Here is a 21,815-nt window from a genome sequence, read left to right on the forward strand (position 1 = left end):
CTCATGTGAGTGAATTTCTTTTTATGGATGCTGAATTTATCCATGGAGGTTTTTTTCCCCCCAGTCAGGTTTATGGAGGTATAATTTACATATTATAAAATTTACTGTTTTTAGTGGAGAGTTCTGGCTTTTAACAAGTACATGCTGTTATAAAATAGTTATTTTATCCCTGAACTTTCCTTGTTCCCCTTTGTAATCAACTTCTCCCTCACACCTCCAGCTCCTGGAAATTGTTAATCTTTATTTTTTTCTCTATAGTTTTGTCTTTTCCAGAATGTCATGAAAATGGAATTATAGTGTATAGTGTGTTTTTTTTTTTTAATTCTGAAGAATGTTTTTGGTAGTATTCAAACTACTTCATTAAAGTTTTGGTTCAATGTAAGAGAGCAACAGGAAGAACAGAAGTTGTAATTGTCACTCAGTTTCTTGTACCACCACACCTGGGATAAAGAGCTTTTTAGAAATGAGACTTCAAAAAGCCTAAGTCAATGCTTAACTTTTTCTGCTTCTCCCTTTTCAACACCCCACCTCTCTCTCTCTCTTTCTCTCTCTCTTTCTCTCTCTCTCTCTCTCTCTCTCTGCATGTGTGAGCAGAGGAGAGAGAGAGAGAGAGAGAGAGAGAGAGAGAGAGAGAATCTTAAGCAGGCTCCATGCTCAGCACCGAGCCTGATGTAGGGCTCGATCCCATGACCCTGGAATCAAGACCTGAGCCAAAATTCAGAGTTGGATGCTCAACTGATTGAGCCACTCAGGCACCCCTAAAGACATTAACTTTTAATCTATAATATAAAATGCAAATATTTCCCCCACTGTATTCATTTTCTGTCAAATTTTAAATTTAAATTTGAATAAACAGTTCTCTCCCCCATGGATTGATTCAAATAATCCATGATTATTGATTCAAAATAATCCATAGATATAAAATAGATTGAATTCTATTTTTTTTTTTTTGCTAGCTGTTCTAGAATTTGACTTTTTAATATTTAATTTGATTCAACTTTAGTGTTGGCCAGTGTTGCAGTAAGGCAAAGACTTTAAAACTTTCTTGGATGTGACCCACAATAAGAAATACATTTTACATCATGACTAAGTACACACAAACAGATACACAGAGATAAAACTGAAACACATGTTTTGGGAAACAAAGCTTCCACTCACTGCAGGGGACGCACTCTGATATTTTCTATTCTATTCTATTGTGTTTTCTTTTTCAAATGCTGGCCATGACCCACCAAACTGATTTCATGACCCACTGATGAGTCTGAAAAAGTATAAAATAGGATTTTATTAATGCATCACATTCCTGTTAGGTATTTGCACTTTACGCTTGGGTGACACCTGCAGATGAATGGATATACATGGATTAAACTGGGTCAGTTGGACATTTTCTTCCAGGGGCATGTTGAAGCAAATTGCTCCTTTTCATAGACTAGATTTTGGTGGTCACAGTAGAGAGGGGCATGGTTTTGCTCTTCCCAGTGTAGCCATCTAGTGGACTGGCAGCCTTCACAGGGTTGGCCTAGCCTGCCCTGTGAGGTGGGTCAGCTCTGAGGTGGCCTGTTGGTACAGGGTCTTTGGGTTTGGGGTAGCAGAAGCCACCATGAGCCATCTTTCATGTGGAATTAGTCGAAAGCAGCTCCAGTTCATCTGAGAGCTAAGAGCAGTCCAGGTGAAGCATGCCTATGGCCCAGCTTTGCCAAGTGAATGCTGGGGAAAGCCTGTGCAAGGCCCATGCTGGGTAAGTGAAGGCATTGTCTCAGGAGGTGAGGTGGACTCCATGAGGAGACAAAATAGTGTGTGTGTGGCTGTGCACAGGTTGGAAAAACAATGACTAAAGGGAAGGATGGAGGCTGTTATAACTATCTTGGGTTGTTTAGAGAGAGGCACCAAGAAAGGGCTTGCTTGTCTAGGTCAGAGCCTGAGAATGCAGAGACAAATAGTCCTGTGTAGCAGTGTGGGAGAGCTATGATCATTCTGTAATCAGGAAATACCTCCCAGCCACTCACTCAGTGGCCCTGGCACATAATGTTTTGTGATCCACATTAGGTAGCTTGTATGATCTTTAAACAGCATCTTAATTCTCTTGCCTATTTATTAGGTGAATGACTGAGCCATGCTGAGGGTTTCAGAAGATACAGTACTTTCATACCTATTCCTCAAGGAGACCATAACTATTTCTCTATTTAACCAAAATTAAAGAGTATAAGGCAGCTGTGATGGATGAATTTCTGGTTCTAGTTTGGTAGATGATGCTTAATAGTGTATTTAAAATTCTAACTTCTCATTCCCAGAGTTTTGAGGCCTTACCTCATTTCCTTGAGCACCTTAGGTATTGCTGTGTAGTTTCTGCCTCCCACCTGCTTTACAGCACTTATGAATATTCATGAGATAATATTAGAATGTGAGCATTGGAAGAACATCCCACAACAAGGTTTGCTTGCCAGGCTGCAATAGTACTTGTAGAGAGCTTACCCTGGTGCCTGAATTTTCAGGGAAACTAAGATTTTAGGATTTCCCTTAAGCTTGGAGGAGTTCAAACCATTCAGGAGTTTGACCTGAGAAGGATAATGCTTTATAATTCTTAGGTGATTTTGTTGTTGCTTTTCCCTTCTTTAGAGTGACCATTGCATTCCTAACCCCTCCTGTACTTTCTATGTCCGTTCTCCTTGCAGTGGGTGGAAGATTTACACATGTGACTCTGGCTAGTACTAACACATGTGAAATCTATAAATCTACAGGGAGCCATGGCTTTCACCCTATAGACTTGCAAAGGCACACATCTCTTTTTCCCCTTGCACTGGAGTATAAATCAGAACATTACATTTAGTGAGAAAACCTATTGTGGAGAGATGCTTCCTCCCTCCTCTGAAATATCACCTTCATCCTGAGCCTCTTTGAAGCATCTGGATCCCTGCCATCTGTCTTCACTTGAGCTTCTAGGCATTCACAACAATTGTATACCCTGCCCTACAGCAGCACCTTATTTAAGAAGCTTAGTTTAACTATCAAGTTCAACTGGGAAAATGTCATCCTAATCCATTGGAATGGTGGATTGCAAATTTCATTCATTAGGTTCACCTGGGAGCTTTAAAAAATCCTACTGTTTAGGCTGTATCCCAGATCAATTAAGTCAGAATCTCAGGAGATGGGACCCAGGCATCAGTATTTTTGTAAGCTCCCCAGGTGTTTCAACATGCATTCAGGATTGAGGACCACTGAATAGTATTGCAGGGACCCAGCAGTTCAGCCTTCTGTTTATCTTTCATTTTAGCAAGATTTTGCCTTTCCTGTGAAAGGAATCTTTTTTTTGTTATGTTTTTTAAAGTTTATTTATTTATTTTTGTGAGAAAGAAAGAGAGAGAGAGAGAGAGAGAGAGAGAGAGAGAGAGGCAGAGAGAGAGAGAGAGAGAATCCCAAGCAGGCTCTGCACTTTCAGCATGGAGCCCGATGTGGGGCTCAAGCTCACAAACCGTGAGATCATGACCTGAGACGAAACCAAGAGTCGGAAGCTTAACTGAGCCACCCGGGCGCCCTGAAAGGAATCTTTACAACAATTAAAAACTCTAAATAGTTGATCACAGTGCTAGACCAATAAGAAAGCTTTCTTGGAGGGTGGGGGGTGGGGAGAGGAACGAGATGGGTTGGCTAGCAAGGAAAGGACTTCATACACACAAAGTATTTTGCTATGGAATTGTAATCATTCGATTCTGAAACAAGATGCAGTCCCCTAGAAGCCATTCGACACTTCCCTTTGCTACCTGGAAGGAATGAACTTGACCATCCTTTTGTTAAAAATCTCCAAGAAAAGTAGTGTGTTGCATCCCGCGCAGCCTCCCGGTACATGCGTGTATGTGCCTATTTTAGCTGTGGCTGTATACTTAGCTGTGTGGGCAAGCGCTAGCGCCCTCTGCTGGAACAAAGTAGAATTCTCTCCTCGCGTAACAATTGTTTCTTCAGGCTGAGGTAATGGATTCGTTTCCTTGAGCTCACCAGAAAGGACGAGGTTTCGACAAGGACTTCCTGGCATTTATTCCTCTGACATCTGGCATACCACTGGTTTGTCTGGGTTATTTCTTTGATTGTAGGAAAGAAACACAAAGCATATTGGATGAAAGTGCTGGGAAACTGAGCCCGGCTCCTTCTCTGAGAGGTTTTGGAGAGTTTATTTGTGATGCTTGGTATTGGCACCAGTGGGGTATTGTGTGGTAATGGAGACACTGAGACTGGAGTGTAACTCCCACTGGTTAAGAGAGTCGTGCATTTAAAGGGAGACGAAATAATAATTCCAAGAAACCCAAAGATGTCAGAAGGGAAAATGCTTCCCAATCATAAGCAATTTAAAGATGTGATTTTTTTTTTTTTTAAGGCAGCAATCAAGACATACAACCTTGTCATTGGGGAGATTTGTTCACCCAAAGGAAGACTTGATGGTACTCACCGGTTAGAGCTTCAAAGGGCATCTCCTCGATACGTAATAAATGCTGGCTCTCCACCGTCAGTCCGTCCTCAGTATGCAGGTGCGGCTGCTATGGCTGCGCACATCGTTAAGTGCTGCACACTCCACCTTCCCGCTGGACCACCCACCGGAGGTTAGCATCGGGAGTCTCCAAGGTACAGCCTCTTCTCCCCCTTGTCCCTTCGCTGCAATTCTCTCTCAGGGTACAGGGATTAACAGTCGAGGCAACGAGGAAGGAATGAGATCCTGGGTGTCTGCCGCTCGCTCCTTGTCCTCACCGCTGCATCTCAGCTGGGGTTGGAGAAGTCCGTGCAGCAGAGCTGGATGCTGGCTCGTCACGGTTGCTATGGTGATCAGGAGCAGCCGACTTGACGGTGGCTGGGGAAGGCAGTGGAGAAGAGGTAACAGATGAGTGATGACGTGCTAGACTGTCCTGGGATCTGTTGAGCCACAAGAGAGCTAAGAGAAGTGGAGTTCCTGGATGGTACTATCCAGAATGTCTGTTCTTCAGCTTCAAACCAAAACCAAAACCAAACCCTCCCTCTTTTGGGATTCTTTCCCTCCCTCCCTCCATCCCTCCCTGATCCCTATCTCAACACACACCCTAGCATTTTAAGGCTTGGAAATTCCAGTGCTATTTTGATGTTCCTTGCCCTAGGGAATCCCGCATGGCTCCCTGGGGGAAGTGTGCAGTTGCAAGAGGCCTCTTAAGGGTCCTTTTTCTGAGAAGGGCTCCTGCTGTTGGAGTCTAAAGAATCATCTTTCACACTTCCAAATGACTCCCCCTGGATTGTCATGGCCCACGGAACTTGAAAGAAATCTGCCAAGCACTAAAAGATGGAGGACAGGATAGATTTAAATAAATTCCTATCAGGATTTGCTTATTATGATTATAGCTTTATAATCAGAGCAGGAAGAAGCCTTAAAGATTATTTCATCTTCAAGGATCATTGGCTTCAGTATGATATCCTTCTCAGCTATGTGGTCAAAAGCAGATTGACTCCAGCCAGAACCCTCAGAAGAGGTCTGACCCTTGTCTGATGACTTTGAGAAGGGGCTCTTGCTTGTCCAAAGGGTATCCCTTAATCACATCATTGTCTACCTCATTAATTAGTGTTTCCCTTATTTCCATAATCATTATTATGAGGAGTGGAACTGACAGATTCAGGGGTTGTAGTGTAGAGGTGGTCCCTGCTTGTTATCGCGAGTCCCTCATTCATCACACAACTCTGCATCTGTGTCCATTCCACCCATAGATCTGCAGGTGTTTTGCTCTAGTTCTAGAATAAGGGAGGGAATACATTTTTACTGAGCTCTGACAATGTTCCTGGACTTTTCATGGGTTATTTCATTTAATCCTCCTGTCAACTTGTGAGATTTTACATCACTGTTTTATAAATTAAGAACATAAAAGCACAAAAAGTAAGTTTCTTGCTTGTGTAAGGGTATTCAGCTAGAGAAGTGACAAAGCTGGAATGGCTGCCCAGTTCTGTTTAACATGATAATGAAAGGTAGGAGGCCATCTGGGTTTAGCCCAAGTAGATTTTAGGAAAAACTTCCTGGGATGTTCAGAATCACTGGTAATTTCTCCCACTTCTCATGTACTGCTTTAATCTATTTCCACTGTTTTTAAAAAGAAATAAAATGTTTATTTTAGAAAACTTGAAAAATGTAGAAACATAAAGGAATAAAACCCATCCATACTCCTACCATCCAAAGAAAACTATGATTAAGGGCACCTGGGTGGCTCAGTCAGTTATGTGTCCAACTTCCACTCAGGTCATGATCTCGTGGTTCACGAGTTCGAACTCCGTGATGGACTCCTCTGACAGCTCAGAATTTGAAGCCTGCTTCAGATTCTATGTCTCCCTCTCTCTGCTCCTCAACTGCTTGTGCTCTCTCTGGAAAATAAATAGAAACATTTTTAAAAATTAAAAAAAAATCTGATTAATATTCCTGTTTTCTTCCAGTCTTTTTTCTTTTTATCATTAAACTAAGACTGTCATACGTAAATGTTTGTGTCACCCCCCAAATTCATATGGTGAAACCTAATCTCCAATTGATGGTATTTGGAGGTAAAGCCTCTGGGAAGTGATTAGGTCATGAAGTCCTCATGAATGGAAGGAGCACTCTTATAAAAGAAACTTCAGAGAACTCCCTGGCCCTTCTGCCATGTAAGGATACACGGAGAAGACTGCTGTGTGTAAATCTTCACCAGACATGGAATCTAGTGATCCATGGTGATCTTGCACTTCCCCACCTCTGAAACTGTGAGAAATAAATTTCTGTTAATAAGCCACACAGTCTATAGTAGTTTGTTATAGCATCCTGAATGAACTAAGACAAGGAATACACGCACACACACATACACAATTGTCTACAATTGTACAATTGTAATTGTATCCTGATTTTCATTTAAAATAACCTTGTGAAAATTTTACCCTCCATTAGGGTTATTTAAAAACATTACTTTAGGGGCACCTGGGTAGCTTAATCACTTGAGTGTTGGACTTCGGCTCAGGTCATGATCTCATGGTTCATGAGTTTGAGCCCCACATCGGACTGGCTGCTCTCAGTGTGGAACCTGCTTTGGATCCTCTGTCCCCCTCTCTCTCTGCCCCTACCCTACTTGCACATGCTTTCTCTATCAAAAATAATAAATACTAAAAAAACATTATTTTAAATGCTACACACTATTTCATCAAATGAATGTACCATAATTTATTTTTTAAATATTATTTATTTATTTTGAGGGAGAGAGAGAGAGAGAGAGAGAGAGAGAGAGAATCCCAAGCAGATTCTACACCATCAGTGTAGAGCCTGAAGTGTGGCTTGAACCTACCAACTGCGAGATCATGACCTGAGCCAAAGTTGGATGCTTAACCAACTGAGCCAGCCAGGTGCTCCTGTATCACAATTTCTTACTGAATATTTGATTTATTTCCCATTTTTATTAACTGCATAGAACTGTAATAAAATTTTTTCTATATAAATCTTGGCCATGTTTGTGAATATTTCATTTACAATTGAGTCCTAGAAGTGAAATATTGGATTAAAGGTATCAACTTTTTTCTTTTAGTTAAGGCTTTACTTTAAAAAAAAAAAAAAAATAAATATATATATATATATATATATATATTTTTTTTTTTTTAAGTTATCTCTACACCTAACATGGGGCTCAAACTCACAACCCCAGTCCAAGAGTTGCATGCTCCCACTGATGGAGCCAGCCAGGAGCCTTAAGACTTTATTTTTTATAATTTTTTTTAAGTTTATTTATTTTGAGGGGGGTGGAAGGGGCAGAGAGAGCAGGAGACAGAGAATCCTAAGCAGGCTCCTCGCTGTCAGCACATAGCCCGATGTGGGGCTAGAACTCACAAACCATGAGATCATGACCTGAGCTAAAGTTGGACATTTAAGGGACTGAGCCACCTAGGAGCCCTGAGACTACTTTTTTAGAGTAGTTTTAGGTTCACAGTAAAACTGAGGGAAAGGTACATAGATTTCTCATATACTCTCTGTCTTTAGATATGCATAGCCTACCCATTATCAAAGTCCCCCACCAGAGGGGTACATTTGTTGTAACTACATTGACACATCATTATTATCCACATAATTTATCTTACAGTTCATTTTTGGTATTGTACCTTTATGGATTTTGACAAATATATAATGATATGCATTAATCATTATGGTATCATATATTTTCATTGCTTTAAAAATTCTCTGTGCTCTGCTTATTTATCCTCCAACCCCTAGCAACCACAGATGTTTTTACTGTTATTACTGACTCTGTAATTTTGCCTTTTCCAGAATGTTGTATAGTTAAAATCATACACTACATAACTTTTTCAGATGGGTTTCCTTCACTTAATAATATGTATTTAAGATTTCTTCATGTCTTTTCATGACTTGATAGCTCATTTCTTTTTAGCACTGAGTAATATTCCATTGTGTGAATGTACCACATTTCATTTATCCATTCACCTACTGAAGGAAATCTTGGTAGCTTCCAAGTTTGGCCAACTGTAAATAAAGCTGCTATAAACAACAATGTACAGGTTTTTATGTAGGGTAAATACCACAGAACATGACTGCTGGATCATATGCTGAGTATGTTTAGTTTTGTAAGAGAATGTCAAGCTCTCTTCTAAAGTGGCTGTACCATTTTGCATTCTTGTTAACAATAAATGAGAATTCCAATTGCTCCACATCCTTGTCAGCATTTGATGTTGTCAATGTTCTAAATTTTGGCCATTCTAATAGGTGTGCAGTGGTATCTCATTATTGTTTTAATTTGCATTTCCCTGCAATGATGATGTGAAACATCTTTTCATACACTTATTTGCCATCTGTATACCTTCTTTGGGAGAGGTCTGTTAAGGTCTATGGCCCATTTTTTAACTGGATTGTTTGCTTTCTCACTATTGTATGTTAAGGGTTCTTTGTATATTTTGGATAATAATTCTTTATTAGATGTGTCTTTTGCAAATATTTTATCCCAGTCTGTGGCTTCTCATTCTCTTGGTACTTACTTTTGCAACTAGAAGTTTTTAATTTTAACAAACTCCAAGGTATCAATTATTTCTTTTATGGACTGTACCTTTGGTGTTGTATCTAAAAACTCATTACCATACTCAAGATAATCTAGGTTTTCTCCTACATTATCTTCTAGGAGTTTTATAGTTTTGCATGTTAACATTTAGCTCTGTTGCCTATTTTCAGTTGATTTTTTTTAATTTTTTGCTTTTAATCTTTATTTATTTTTGAGAGAGAGAGAGACAGAGTGAGAGCAGGGGAGAAACAGAGAGAGAGGGAGACACAGAATCAGAAGCAGGCTCCAGGATCTGAGCTGTCAGCACAGAACCCGATGCGGGGCTCGAACCCACAAACCATGAGATCATGACCTGAGCCGAAGTTGGATGCCTAACCAACTGAGCCACCCAGGTGCCCCTTCAGTTGAGTTTTTGTGAAAGGTATAAGGTCTGCATCTAGATTCTTTTTTTTTTTTTTTTTTGCATACAGATGTCCAGTTGTTCCAGCACTGTTTTTTGAAAAGACTGTCTGAACTTATTGTATTGTCTTTGCTCCTTTGTTGCAGATCACTTGACTGTATTTATGTAGGTCTATGTCTGTGCTTTCTTTTCAGTTCTATTGATCTGTTTGTCTTTTCTTTCATCAGTACCATACTGTTTTGATTATTGTAGCTTTATAATAAGTTGTGAGATCATGTAGCATCAGTCTTTTGATTTTGTTTTCCTTCAATCTTGTGTTGGATATTCTGGGTCTTTTGCCTCTCCAAATAAATAAACTTTAAAATCAGTGTGTCTAACCTCTTTTTTTTTTCTCCCCTCCCCCATGGACTTCTATTAAGTTTCTCAAAGAGGTTAGAGATGGAGAGAGCCAAAGCATAAGAGACTCTTAAAAACAGAACAAACTGAGGGTTGATGGGGGGGGGGGGGGTGGGAAGGAGGGGAGAGTGGGTATGGGTATTGAGGAGGGCACCTTTTGGGATGAGCACTGGGTGTCGTATGGAAACCAATTTGACAATAAATTTCATATTTAAAAAGAAATAAAAAAGTAAATAAACATTAAGAAATGACTAGCACAGAAAAAAAATCAGTGTGTCAATAGCTACAAAATAAATTACTAGGAATTTGATCGGGATTACATTGAGTCTGTAGATCAAGTTGGGAATAATTGACATCTTGAAAATAGAGTCTTTCTATCCATGAACGTGGAAGATCTCTCCACTTATTAGTTCTCCTTTGATTTCACTATCAGAGTTTTGTATTTTTCCTCATATAGGTCTTGTACATATTTTGTTAGATTTGGGGATCCTAATGTAAGATATAAGCATTTTTAAGACCTTCTAATCCTCCTCTCTGGTGGGGATTTCTGAATCACTGGCTGCTCCACAGGGCATGCATAATCCTATCCACTCATACCTTTCCCAGTGTCTGGTGTGCCCACAGCTGGCATTTGGCATTTATATTGTTTATCTCATAAATGCTTTAGGAAATTGAAGTTAGCTGTTTTCAAGGTTTTTCTGTTTGTTTTACTCAGAAAAACATGACAGTTATTTATTATTTTTAAATGCTCTATAAATAGCATGACCCCTGCACAAGGATAACATGCAAATTCGTGAAGCATTCCATATTTTAAAAAAATGATCTACAAGCAAGAAATAGTAAAACATTAGTCTTTAAGAAGAAAAAATTTAAGACAGAAGTGGTAAGCTTTCCAAGGTCTTATAGTAAGTCAGTGATGCTGGAACTTGAAGCTTATTCACTATTGACTCTGATGATGGCCTCAGTCCCATCCTGTTATAGAAAAGCTGCCTTTGATTTCCTTCTGATCCCTGCATTTCATTTATTTTTTATTTTTTAAGTTTATTTATTTTTGGGAGAGAGGGAGAGAGAGAGAACACACTAGCGGAAGAGGGGCCAAGAGAGAGGGAGAGAATCCCAAGCAGGCTTCATGCTGTCAGCACAGATTGTGTGGAGCTCAATCCCACAAACCATGAGATCATGACCTGAGCCAAGATCAAGAGTCTTACACTCAACTGACTAACCACCCAGGTGCTCCAGATCCTTGCATTTTAGTTCAGTGTTTAACACTAACTGGATGATTAGATAAATTTAATAATGTCAAAGGGGGTTGTGCTTGGATGATGAGAACTTCTGAAGAAAAGCAACTAGAGTAATAGAACTTTCAAAGGATGGGAGATAAGGCTGCTTGATGTCACTGATGATCTGCCTAGTGAAATGTGAGGAAAGCCAGGCTAATGCTGACTCCATTCTTCCTTGGCAGAAGATGGCAAAAGACGGAGGACATGTAGGGGAGGGTGGGTACAACACTGACTGGAATGTCTTCAAGCTACTCATTCATTCATTCATTCATGCATGCATTTGTTCATTTAAAATAAGCTTTGTGCCCAATGCAGGGCTTGAACTCATGACCCTGAGGTTAAAAGTTGCATGCTCTACCAACTGAACCAGCCAGGAGCCTCAGCCAAGCCTTTTAAGCATTTTTTATTCCCCCAAAGAAGAAGTTAGGTGTGGCAGGGTGAAAGGTGGATTATTTTTGACTATTTAAAAATTTACCTTGTAAATCCAGATTATACTGAAAGGTTTTTGCTCTTGGCTACAGGGCTAAAGGATGCTGCAAAATTAATGGGAGTGGATACATTATGGTAACAGATCTTTCATAAATTATCTTATTGGGCTATGTTAGCGTAAATTTCCAAGTATAAAAACATAATATTTAGCACTGATTTCACTAAAAGGAGTATAAGACTGATATTTCACCAGGAAGTTTTAGTTAACATACAGAATTTGGGAACTGAATTTATTGCAGCTAAATTGATGAATACCTAAACTTTGTTGCAGCTTTTCTCTTTCACAGCTTTTCTTTTTCATTATGCAAAAGTAGAATGTCTATGAATGAAGGTATCCACCATGTTGTTTTCAGAGTTTAATTTCTGTAAGGGAATGCCTGAGGTTCAAAGTTGAAATCCACACATTTGAACACAGAATTTATGTATTAGAGTTCTTCAGAAAAAAATGTGTGTGTGTGTGTGTGTGTGTGTGTGTGTGTGTGTGTGTGTATAATAAGAATTAGCTCACAGACTTATGGAGGCCAAGCAGTCCTATGATCTGCCATCTGTAAGTTGGATAGAAATAAAGCGCATGGTATAATTCAGTTGGAGTCCGAAGGCCTGAGAACCGATGTCCGAGGAACTCTCATGTCTGAGGGCAAGAGAGGATAGATGTCCCAGCTCATGAACAGAGAGAGAATATGCCCTTCCTCTGACTTTTTGTTCTATCCAGATCTTCAACAGATTGGGTGACACCCATACACATTGATGAAGTAGATCTTTGCTCAGTCTACTGATTCAAATGCTAATCCCTTCTACCAGACATAACCCAGATATGTTTTACCAGCTATAAGGCAACCCTTAGGCCAGTCAAGTTGACACATTAAATTAATACTCACAATTTATTTCAGCAAGTTATCCCAGAGTGAAAGTGATCACTCCATTCTTTTTTCCCCCCTTCTCAGCCTTTTACCAGCTGGCCATTTGAATTTATACAAGACATATTGAAATTTCTTGGGACCCAGGAAATCATTCCCTGCCCCTTTATTATTTTACAGATGAAAAAACTGAGGCTTAAAGAGGAGAAATGACTAGTTCAAGATCACATTGAATTTTATTAGTGATCTTGAAGTCTGAAAAGAGACTAAATTTGCAGATTATAGAAAGCCAGGAAAGATAGCTAACAGAAATAGATTGAAATCTATTTCTAATATGTAGATAACAATATAAATATCAAAAATGGTCTGCCTGGAATGATAGACTAAAACCAATAAGTAAAGATTTAGCATCAATAAATGATATAATGATCATACTTTTGGTTGAAAAATCTATTGCATGGTACAGGCCTGTTTTGACTAAAGTTCATGTGAAACAATATGGTGAAGTTAAGTCAACTATATAAAAGCTGTAAGTGAGAAATAGCTGCTGAAACAGATGATGCAACCTCTGGGGCTATACTAATAGTCAGAGAGTGATCTGATGTTGCAGGGAGTATATGGCCTGGGAAACCTGGTGTTGGTCAGTTCATATTTGTAACACTATGTGTGGTACAGGGCACAATGTTCTGAGAAGGAGCTTGTCAACTGGCATTCATCTGCCAGAGGATAATGAGGGTTCTGAGCTCTGCTCCACAGGATGAAAGGCCACAGCAGCTAGGAATGTTTAGCTTTGAGGCTTCTGAAGGACACAATAACTGCCTTCAAATATCTCATGGGCTGTCAAATGAGGAAGAGGTATGTGGCTTGCTCTATGTCACTCAAATGGCAGAAGTAGGATCATTAAGGATGATGGTTTATGTGAGATGAATTTCTTCTCTAAGATTTTCCAACATTGCTGACTCTCAACAGAAATGGTCTGTAACTGTGCTCAAGAAAATGCTGGGGTCCATGTCTCAGAGATCTTCCAGGAGGGTACTACTCTGAAAGAAAAGTTGAGTTCATGACTTCTAAGTTCCCCTTAACTCAAAGATTCTGTGAGCCTCCAAGGGTCATTTCTTTTGTACTGCTATTTCACTCTGCTAGATAATGTTTTAATATTTTTGATCTTCTGATTTCTAAAACAATTCAGAGTGGTTTGTAATATTAGAATATATGTTTTTTAAAAAGCAAACAAAACTTTTAATGAAAAATTGAATCCAGAAGGACCCTTGGGAAAGAGTGAGCTGCTACAGAATTTGGGCATTAAATTAAAGTCTGGGCAAATAGAGAAATTATGATGTAGATTCTGTACTTTTATCAGTATTAGTGTTGACCTTGACTTCCTAATGGGATTATAAGATCCAGAATGACAGGGAACAGATCTTTACTTCATTTTAACTTCAATAACATCTATCAGAATATTTTATACAGGATAGGTACTTAGTGGGGCCCCTGGGTGGCTCAGTTGGTTGAGCGTCTGACTTTGGCTCAGGTCATGATCTTGCAGTTCATGAGTTCGAGCCCTGGGTCAGGCTCTGTGCTGACAACTCAGAGCCTGGAGCCTGCTTCAGATTCTGTGTTTCCCTCTGTCTCTGCTCCTCCTCTGCTCACACTCTGTTTCTGTCTCTCTGTTTCCTTCAAAAATAAATAAGCATTAAAAAAACAAAAGAATAAGTACTTAGTGTGTTTTGAATGACTTGCCTTTCTTAAAGGTAGAATAGGACTTATTTTTTCCTTTACATTTTTCCTCAGGGTCTGGTAGAAGAAGTGTCCTGGTTAGGCTATAAGTCATAGTTCTGAAGCTATATTAGCTTGTTCCAATGGGGTAGCCTGACCTTGGCCTACAGTAAGCTCCGACTGCCATAATTACATCTACTGGTGACAGTCATAATTACATCTACTAGTAACTCTCCATGTTTCTAGAACAAATTTCTGTCTTAAATGCATTGTGCTGTAGACTATAGCTGCTCTAGGACACTGGCTTCATTTCCACTGTAGTTCTCCATTGTATCTGGTAGTAACAGTAACCAACATTTATATTTCATTAACTTAGAGCACAAGCACTCTTCTAGGTGTTTGTTTTGTCCTACTTACTGCTGTATTAAGTAGTTACTCCTTTTAGTTCCATGTTTGGAAATGGAGGTGGAGAAGTTAAGTGACTTGCTCAAGGTCACAAGTTAGTAAGTGGCAGAGCCAAAATGTGAACCTAGCATTCTGGCTACAGATTTTGTGCTCCTAATCACTATGTCCTTCTATTTCTCACCGAGATGTCTAAGTGCAATGTGTATTTAATCAAGATGCTAAGGGACCAAAGTCCAAGCAAGTTTGTCTTCTTGGTGACAGGACACCAGGTGGTAAAGAGTTTCCTCTGCCCCTCCTCTCTCCATTGTTCCTTTTGTTCCCTGGAGACCAGCTCAGAAACCTCCCCACTGTATTTCCTTCCCCACCCCAGTTTTCTGGGATTGGCTGCTCTCCAACTCTGCTTCCAACTCTGCTCCCACTCTGCGTGGCTCAGGGCTTTGGAATGAAAGACGCAAGACTGAGCTCCTTAGAGTGACTCACATCTGTTTGGAGCAGTTATAGCCTGTTTTTGTGCCACTTAGCAATTCTTCCTCCCCAGATCCAACCCTTCTCCATTTTCCTAAAAATGCCAGATGGTATATACTTATTTTTAAGTCAATGTGAATTTTAATATACTTAGCTTTGGAGAATTTATTAACACTTTTCCTGTTTCTTCACCAACCCCCCTCCCCCAGGGGATAATTAGAATCACCCCATGATATTGCAAAACAGGAAAGCCTGGGTAGCTGCTCAAGGGCATGGTGTTGCAGAAATGACTCTTCACCTCTGACCTACTGGTAGATGCTTAATGGGAACTTTCTGATGATGACATCCCAGGTCAGGTGGTGATAGGGCTAGGACCAAGCCCTGCTATGGCTTTGTTGAATCCAGGGTGGAAGGGGGACAGATCTGTGCCTGGCATCTCTTTCTTCTGTTCCTGTTAGACACAGCTAAGCCCAAGGGTAGGAAGAGGGTGTGCCCATGGGAACTTCATTTATGCAGTTTCCACACAGCTAGAAGTCAGCCCCTTTCTTTCAATCTAACCAGCCAAGTCACTGGCACCAAACACACTATCTGAAGTTGTGTAAATCCCCATATCAGTGAATGTTCTCTATTGTAGGAGGCCTCTTGGGGCTGAAGAGTTGGGAGAGGCTCCCAGGCTTGAAGCAATAAATGAGCAAGTCAACAATCTTCTCTACCTGGACACACTGAGCCTACATGCCTGGAAACAGCCAATATTCTACCATGGACTTAGTCAAATCCACTGAGACAAAAGCCAGATGGAGTACAAACATAAGGGATCACTCATAGAGCACTGTGATCTTCCATCCCTGTCTGGACCTGTTACAGGTAGCAGAAAGAGGAAGGATAAATGAACACCAAGGATACTTCAAAAATGTCTTTAGACCTAAACTAAAACAAGAAAGCCTAAGTTTGAGTTCCAGTTATACCACCTATTAATTGTGTAACCTTGAGCAAATCAACTTCTCTAATGCGCATATTTCCTTATTTGTCAAATAGGAATAGAAATACCAGTTCCCCTCATTTTGCAGGAATATGTGAGGATCAAATGACAATGCACATGAAAACACTTTGTAAATTCTAATAGTCCTATGGAAGGGTAAAGGATTATTATAAATTCTTACTTATTTTAGTTGTAAATAATAATAGTTTTATCAGTTTGTTCCTTTATTTGATTTTTTAAAAGTACAGTTGACACACAATGTTACATTAGTTTCAGGTGTACAGCATAGTGATTTGATAAGTCTATTCATTATGCTCTCCTTGCTACAAATGCTACTCAATTTTTTATCAGAACTATGTAAATAGTAAAGTGGAGAGCTTCAGTCTTCTGTCACTTTCTATTCCTTGTTCTGATCCAGGGAGGCTGCCAGGGGGCTGTGTTTGGTAGGTGCAATGCAGACTTGCAGGTAACATAAGAAGTATGGAAGAGGCAAGTACTTGTATATTCATCATAGTAAGGGAATAGAGCCAGACAGAATTCAGAGTCAGTGGAGGAGATCAGTCTTGGTCACAGTAGTAGAACCACTCTAGACAGAGTTGACCATCAGGTGATGTGTTAGTGTGAAGCAAAAGGTAATCTCAAGCACAGTTTGAAGTTAAGACAGATATAACATAGAGGTCCTTTGACAAGGTCTCCCTACAGAGTGGGGTTTCCTAACCTGGGCTGCTCAGAAAACCCTGGTCACTTCCACTCTGGACTTTGACAGCCTGAAATGAACCAGAATTCCCATGAGGGAGGATTCTTGCCTGTCTGCCCAATAGTCTTCAGTATCACTGTCTACATGAAAAGCTATGCCCCCCGGCAGACTTAGAATCTTCTTGTGTAACCACAACCCCCAAGGGTTTCCAGTTCAGATTCCTAAGGAGGTAGCATTGACTCATTGAAAGGAAAGCTTACATTTCTGATATCAGAAACTTCATCCTTAATGAATCCTGACTGCTTTTTGTGTCTGGAGTAAGAGTTCCAGCAGTAAGATGACGTTGTTACCCAGGCTAACCCCTAAGAGAGATGCTTGAGGAAAAGAAAATCAGGAAGCTCAAAGGAGAACAGTGCAGAGGGTTCAAATCATTCCAAAACTAGCCTATCAACCCTGAGATAGTTAAGCATAATGGATAACTAAGGATAGAACCCAGGATCTTGGCTCCCAAACTAATATTCACCTGTTCCAAGAGGTGATTTTGTAGACTGAAAAAAAACAAAACCAAAACCAAAACCCTACAAATGATTTTCCAAAGAAGTTTGTTGAGATTTAATACTTTGAGTAAAGAACTTAATAAATGAAGACTCTGGTCTTCCTGAAGTATCCTAAATAAGAAAAATAAACCCTCAGTTGATTAGTTTTTGGCTTAGGTCAGGGGTTACAAATTGTTCACGGGCCATGTATGGTCAGAAGGTGTGTTTTGTTTTATCATTTTGTTACACCAGTGTTTTAAGGGCAATTTAACAGACACTGGGGGTTATCTGGTTGAAACATACCCTATGGACACTTAATAGGACTAAGAAAACAGTGAGAGCAGGGCCTCTGATTGGGCACACCAGAGTATTTGATGAGAGAGCTGAGTTTATAATCTAGTTTGAGGAAATGTGATGCATTCACATGGAGGGAACTAACCCTAACTGTGAGACGCAGATGGCCAGTGGAGGTTGAATGACGGGAACAAGGACCAGAAGAGTTCTGAAGAAGGGGAACTCACTCTTACCTGGGTGGTGAGAGAAGGCTTTTAGGAGGAAGGGAACTGACACAGTGTTTGGAAATGAGGGTGTTGGTGTAGAGCTGTATTCTGGGGTAGGAAATGAACAAGCTGAGACTTGGAGGCAGGAAATCTCCAGGTATATTCAGAAGACAAAGAGCAGGCTGAGGCAGAGAATTTGAGTTGGGGAGAAATGGGAGATCTTGAATGAAGAGAAGTAGCAATCCTGTCTCTGAGTCTAAAACTTATGGAATTAAATGTCTCATCATTAAAAGAATGGTCTTTGGGGGTAAGAGACAAAGGCACCTGGTAGCCAGAAGCATCGGCTGCCTGTGGCTTAGCTCCCCTGGTATCCATCTCTCCTCTCTATTGCTGAGCTACCTATAGGGATCCCCCACTCAATTCCCTCCTTGGGAGACAGATACCTCAGCCTGGTTAATCAGACAGTGGCTAATGGGGATTATCACCCCCATCAGCAGGGTGAGGGGACTGTGAAGAAGGCTGAGAGTGGCAAGATTATGGCTGACATCATGATGTAGCTGGAGGGCTGCCAGCAAGGATGTGCTCACTTTGCTTTTCTTCTTGCCCAGAAACGCAGTCAAATGTCAGCTCAAAGCCCTAACTTCCCCACATCCCTGCCTAATACATACACATACACACACTGTTATATACCAATCTCTGTAGATGCACTGTCCCTCATGTGTGGCTATCAGGCATACCATACACATAAGCAGATATATAACCTGAACAAGCAGATTTAAACTATACACATACTTATACAAAAGCATATACAGTATATATGTATATATAGAAAAGCCTATATATATATTTGCTTGGATTCTTTTTCAGAATACTGAAAGTCAGAAGCATGGTGTCACATAAGGAAGATGAAGCCTTCAAATAAATCTGCAGCCCCTCCTGGTATTTTATTTGGTCTAGGAAAAACCTTTGGGCTCCCTGTGCCAACCCCTCCATTCCCTCTCCCTCCTGGGATTTCTAGGACCACCATTTGCCACTCCTCTCTCTGTCCTTGTTCTCTAGTCCTCATCTGATTGGCTAACACAGTAGGCATTCCATATTTTGATGACCTCTTTGTGACATGCAGGGAGAAGAACTGATCTTGTTCATGGCAGGTTTAGCTCACAAGCCTATCTTCTACTTGTTTCCTTGCAACATCATTTAGCTACTGCATCTGTTAGCCACCCCTTCACTCAGAGGTGAGAAGCTCTTCCTTCTTTATTCTACCATAGGATCTCCCTTGACCTAATGAAAGCCTGTGAACTCCAACAGGCAGACCAGAGAACCTACCTATTTTATAGAGAAGACCTCAGTTTTCCCCCAAAGCTCTACTATGGAGTGACCTACTTGGCAAATCACTTTGTGAGAAAAAGTCATTAAATCCTCATTTCTATGTGTCAAAGCATGATTTTTCTGTAGCAACTTACCTAGAGGTGATGTATCAATATTTTTGATATATTTGTTATGAATACAGTGTACGGATATAAAACAAAAAGAATATGGTGCTCATTCCCTCTAGGAATTCACATTTTCACTTAGGAGACACATCCAAAATATATATATAATTTGTCCACTTTTTTCAACTCTTCTGGTATAAGCCACCATCATCTTTTTGTTTGGACCTACCAAACACTTAATCTTTTCTTTCCCTTGAATTCATCCTGTAGAAAAAGTGATGGCTTTTTTTTTCTTTTTTAATTGTGGTAAAATATATATAACATACAACTTACCATTTTAACTATTTAAAAAATTGTGGTAAAAAACATAACAAAATTTACCATTGTAAACACTTTTAAGTGTATGGTATAATACTGTTAGCTGAATGCACATTGTTGTATAACTGATCTCTAGTACTTTCCATTTTTGCAAAACTGAAACTCTGAACCCACTGACTCCTCAACAACTCCTCATTTCGCCCTTCCCCCAGATCCTGGCAACCACCATTCAACTTTCTGTTTCCAGAAATTCAACTACTTTAGATACCTCATATAAGTGAAATCAAGCAGTATATATTTTTCTTTTTTTGTGATTTGCTTATTTAACTTAGCATGATGTCTTCAAGTTTCATCCATGTTGTAGCATATGACAGAATTTCCTTCTTTTTTTTTAATGTTTATTCATTTTTGACAGAGAGAGAGAGAGAGATAGAGACAGAGCATGAGCAGGGGAGGGGCAGAAAGAGAGGGGGAGACACAGAATCTGAAGCAGGCTCCAGACTCTGAGCTGTCAGCACAGAGCCTGATGCGGGGCTCGAACCCACGAACTGTGAGATCATGACCCAAGTCAAAGTCAGACGCTCAACCAACTGAGCCACCCAGGCGCCCCCAGAATTTCCTTCTTTAAGGAATTTCTTTCCTTTAAGGCTGAATAAAACTCCATGATATGTATATATTTTTTCTTTATCCATTCCTCCATCAATGGACATTTAAGTTGCTTCCATCTCTTGGCCTTTGTGGAAAATGTTGCAGTGAACATGGGTGTACAAATATCTTTTTGAGATTGTTTTCAATTCCTTTGGGTGTATACTCAGAAGTAGGATTGCTGGATCATATGGTAGTTCAATTTTCAATTTTTTTTGAAGAATCTCTGTATTGTTTTCCACAGCAGCTGCACCATTTGACACTCCCATTGACAGTTCACAGGGGTCCAATTTCTCCATGTCTTTGCCAACACTTATTTTCTGCTTTTTTCCCCTCCTTTTAAAAAAATTATTTATTTAAATTCAAGTTAGTTTACATACAGTGTAGTTTTGGTTTCAGGAGTAGAACCCAGTGATTCATCACTTACATATAACACCCAGTGCTCATCCAAACAAGTGCCCTCAATGCCCATCACCTATTTAGCCTATCCCCCCTCCCCACCTCCCCTCCAGCAACCCTCAGTTTGCTCTCTGTATTTAAGAGTGTCTTATGGTTTGCCTCCCTCTCTGTTTTTATTTGTTTTTATCTTATTTTTGCTTCCCTTCCTCTATGTTCATCTGTTTTGTTTCCCAAATTCCACATATGAGTGAAATCATATGATATTTGTCTTTCTCTGACTTATTTCGTTTAGCATAATATACTATAGCTCCATCCATGTTGTTGCAAATGGCAAAATTTCATTCTTTTTGGTCACTGAGTAATATTCCATTGCATATGTGTATATGTGTGTGTATATATATATATATATACATATATATATATATATATATATTCATTAGTTGATGGACATTTGGGATCTTTCCATATTTTGGCTATTGTTGATAGAGCTGCTATAAACATTGGGGTGCAAGGGCCCCTTATCCAAATCAGTATTTGGATAAATACCTAGTAATGCAATTGCCTAGTCATAGGGTAGCTCTATTTTTTAATTTTTTGAGGAAACTTCATGCTCTTTTCTAGAGTGGCTGCACCAGTTTGCATTCCCACCAGCAGTGCAAAAGTGTTCCCCTTTCTCTGCATTCTCACCAATATCTGTTGTTTCCTGAGTTGTTAATTTTAGCTATTCTGATAGGTGTGAGGTGAGTATCTCATTGTGATTTTGATTGGTGTTTCCTTGATGATGAGTGATGTTGAGCATCTTTTCATGTAATCTTTTAGCTATCTGTATGTCTTCTTTGGAAAAGTGTCTTCTGATCATTTTTTTCACTGGGTTATTTGTTTTTTGGGTGTTGAGTTTGGTAAGTTCTTTATAGAGTTTGGATACTACCCCTTTATCTGATATATCATTTGCAAATATCTTCTTCCCTTCCATCAGTTGCTTTTTAGTTTTGTTGGCTATTTCCTTCACTGTGCAGAAGCTTTTTATCTTGAGGAGATCCCAACAGTTCATTTTTGCTTTTGTTTCCCTTGCCTCCAGAGACATGTCAAGTAAGAAGTTGTTCCAGTTGAGGTCAAAGAGGTTGCTGCCTGTTTTCTCCTATAGGATTTTGATGGTTTCCTGTCTTACATTTAGGTTTTTCATTCATTTTGAGTTTATTTTTGTGTATGGTGTAAGAAAGTGTTCCAGGTTCATTCTTCTGCATGTTGCTGTCCAGTTTTCCCAGTACCATTTGCTGACGAGACTATCT

General features: G+C 39.8%; 1 protein-coding gene, 1 long non-coding RNA gene and 1 pseudogene across 2 annotated transcripts in view; 2 read left to right on the forward strand and 1 right to left on the reverse strand.

The window, feature by feature from the left end:
* The window catches only part of MICAL3 (microtubule associated monooxygenase, calponin and LIM domain containing 3), a 228,696-nt gene extending 224,128 nt beyond the window's left edge, over positions 1 to 4,568 (reverse strand). Inside the window, exon 1 of the mRNA XM_086714507.1 lies at positions 4,439 to 4,568. The gene's annotated coding sequence lies outside the window, so the exon portion shown is untranslated. The remainder of the gene's footprint in view (positions 1 to 4,438) is intronic.
* LOC147579412 (uncharacterized) overlaps positions 3,927 to 21,815 on the forward strand; it is a 32,143-nt gene continuing 14,254 nt past the window's right edge. Inside the window, exons 1-4 of the long non-coding RNA XR_015253916.1 lie at positions 3,927 to 4,056; positions 4,367 to 4,611; positions 15,654 to 15,883; positions 18,599 to 18,966. This is a non-coding gene — a long non-coding RNA (uncharacterized LOC147579412). The remainder of the gene's footprint in view (positions 4,057 to 4,366; positions 4,612 to 15,653; positions 15,884 to 18,598; positions 18,967 to 21,815) is intronic.
* On the forward strand, positions 10,525 to 10,620 carry LOC147579413 (U6 spliceosomal RNA; annotated as a pseudogene).

This window comes from Puma concolor, chromosome B4 (genome assembly GCF_028749965.1).
Source record: "Puma concolor isolate L17-30 chromosome B4, mPumCon1.1.hap2, whole genome shotgun sequence".
Taxonomy (NCBI): Eukaryota; Metazoa; Chordata; class Mammalia; order Carnivora; family Felidae; genus Puma; species Puma concolor.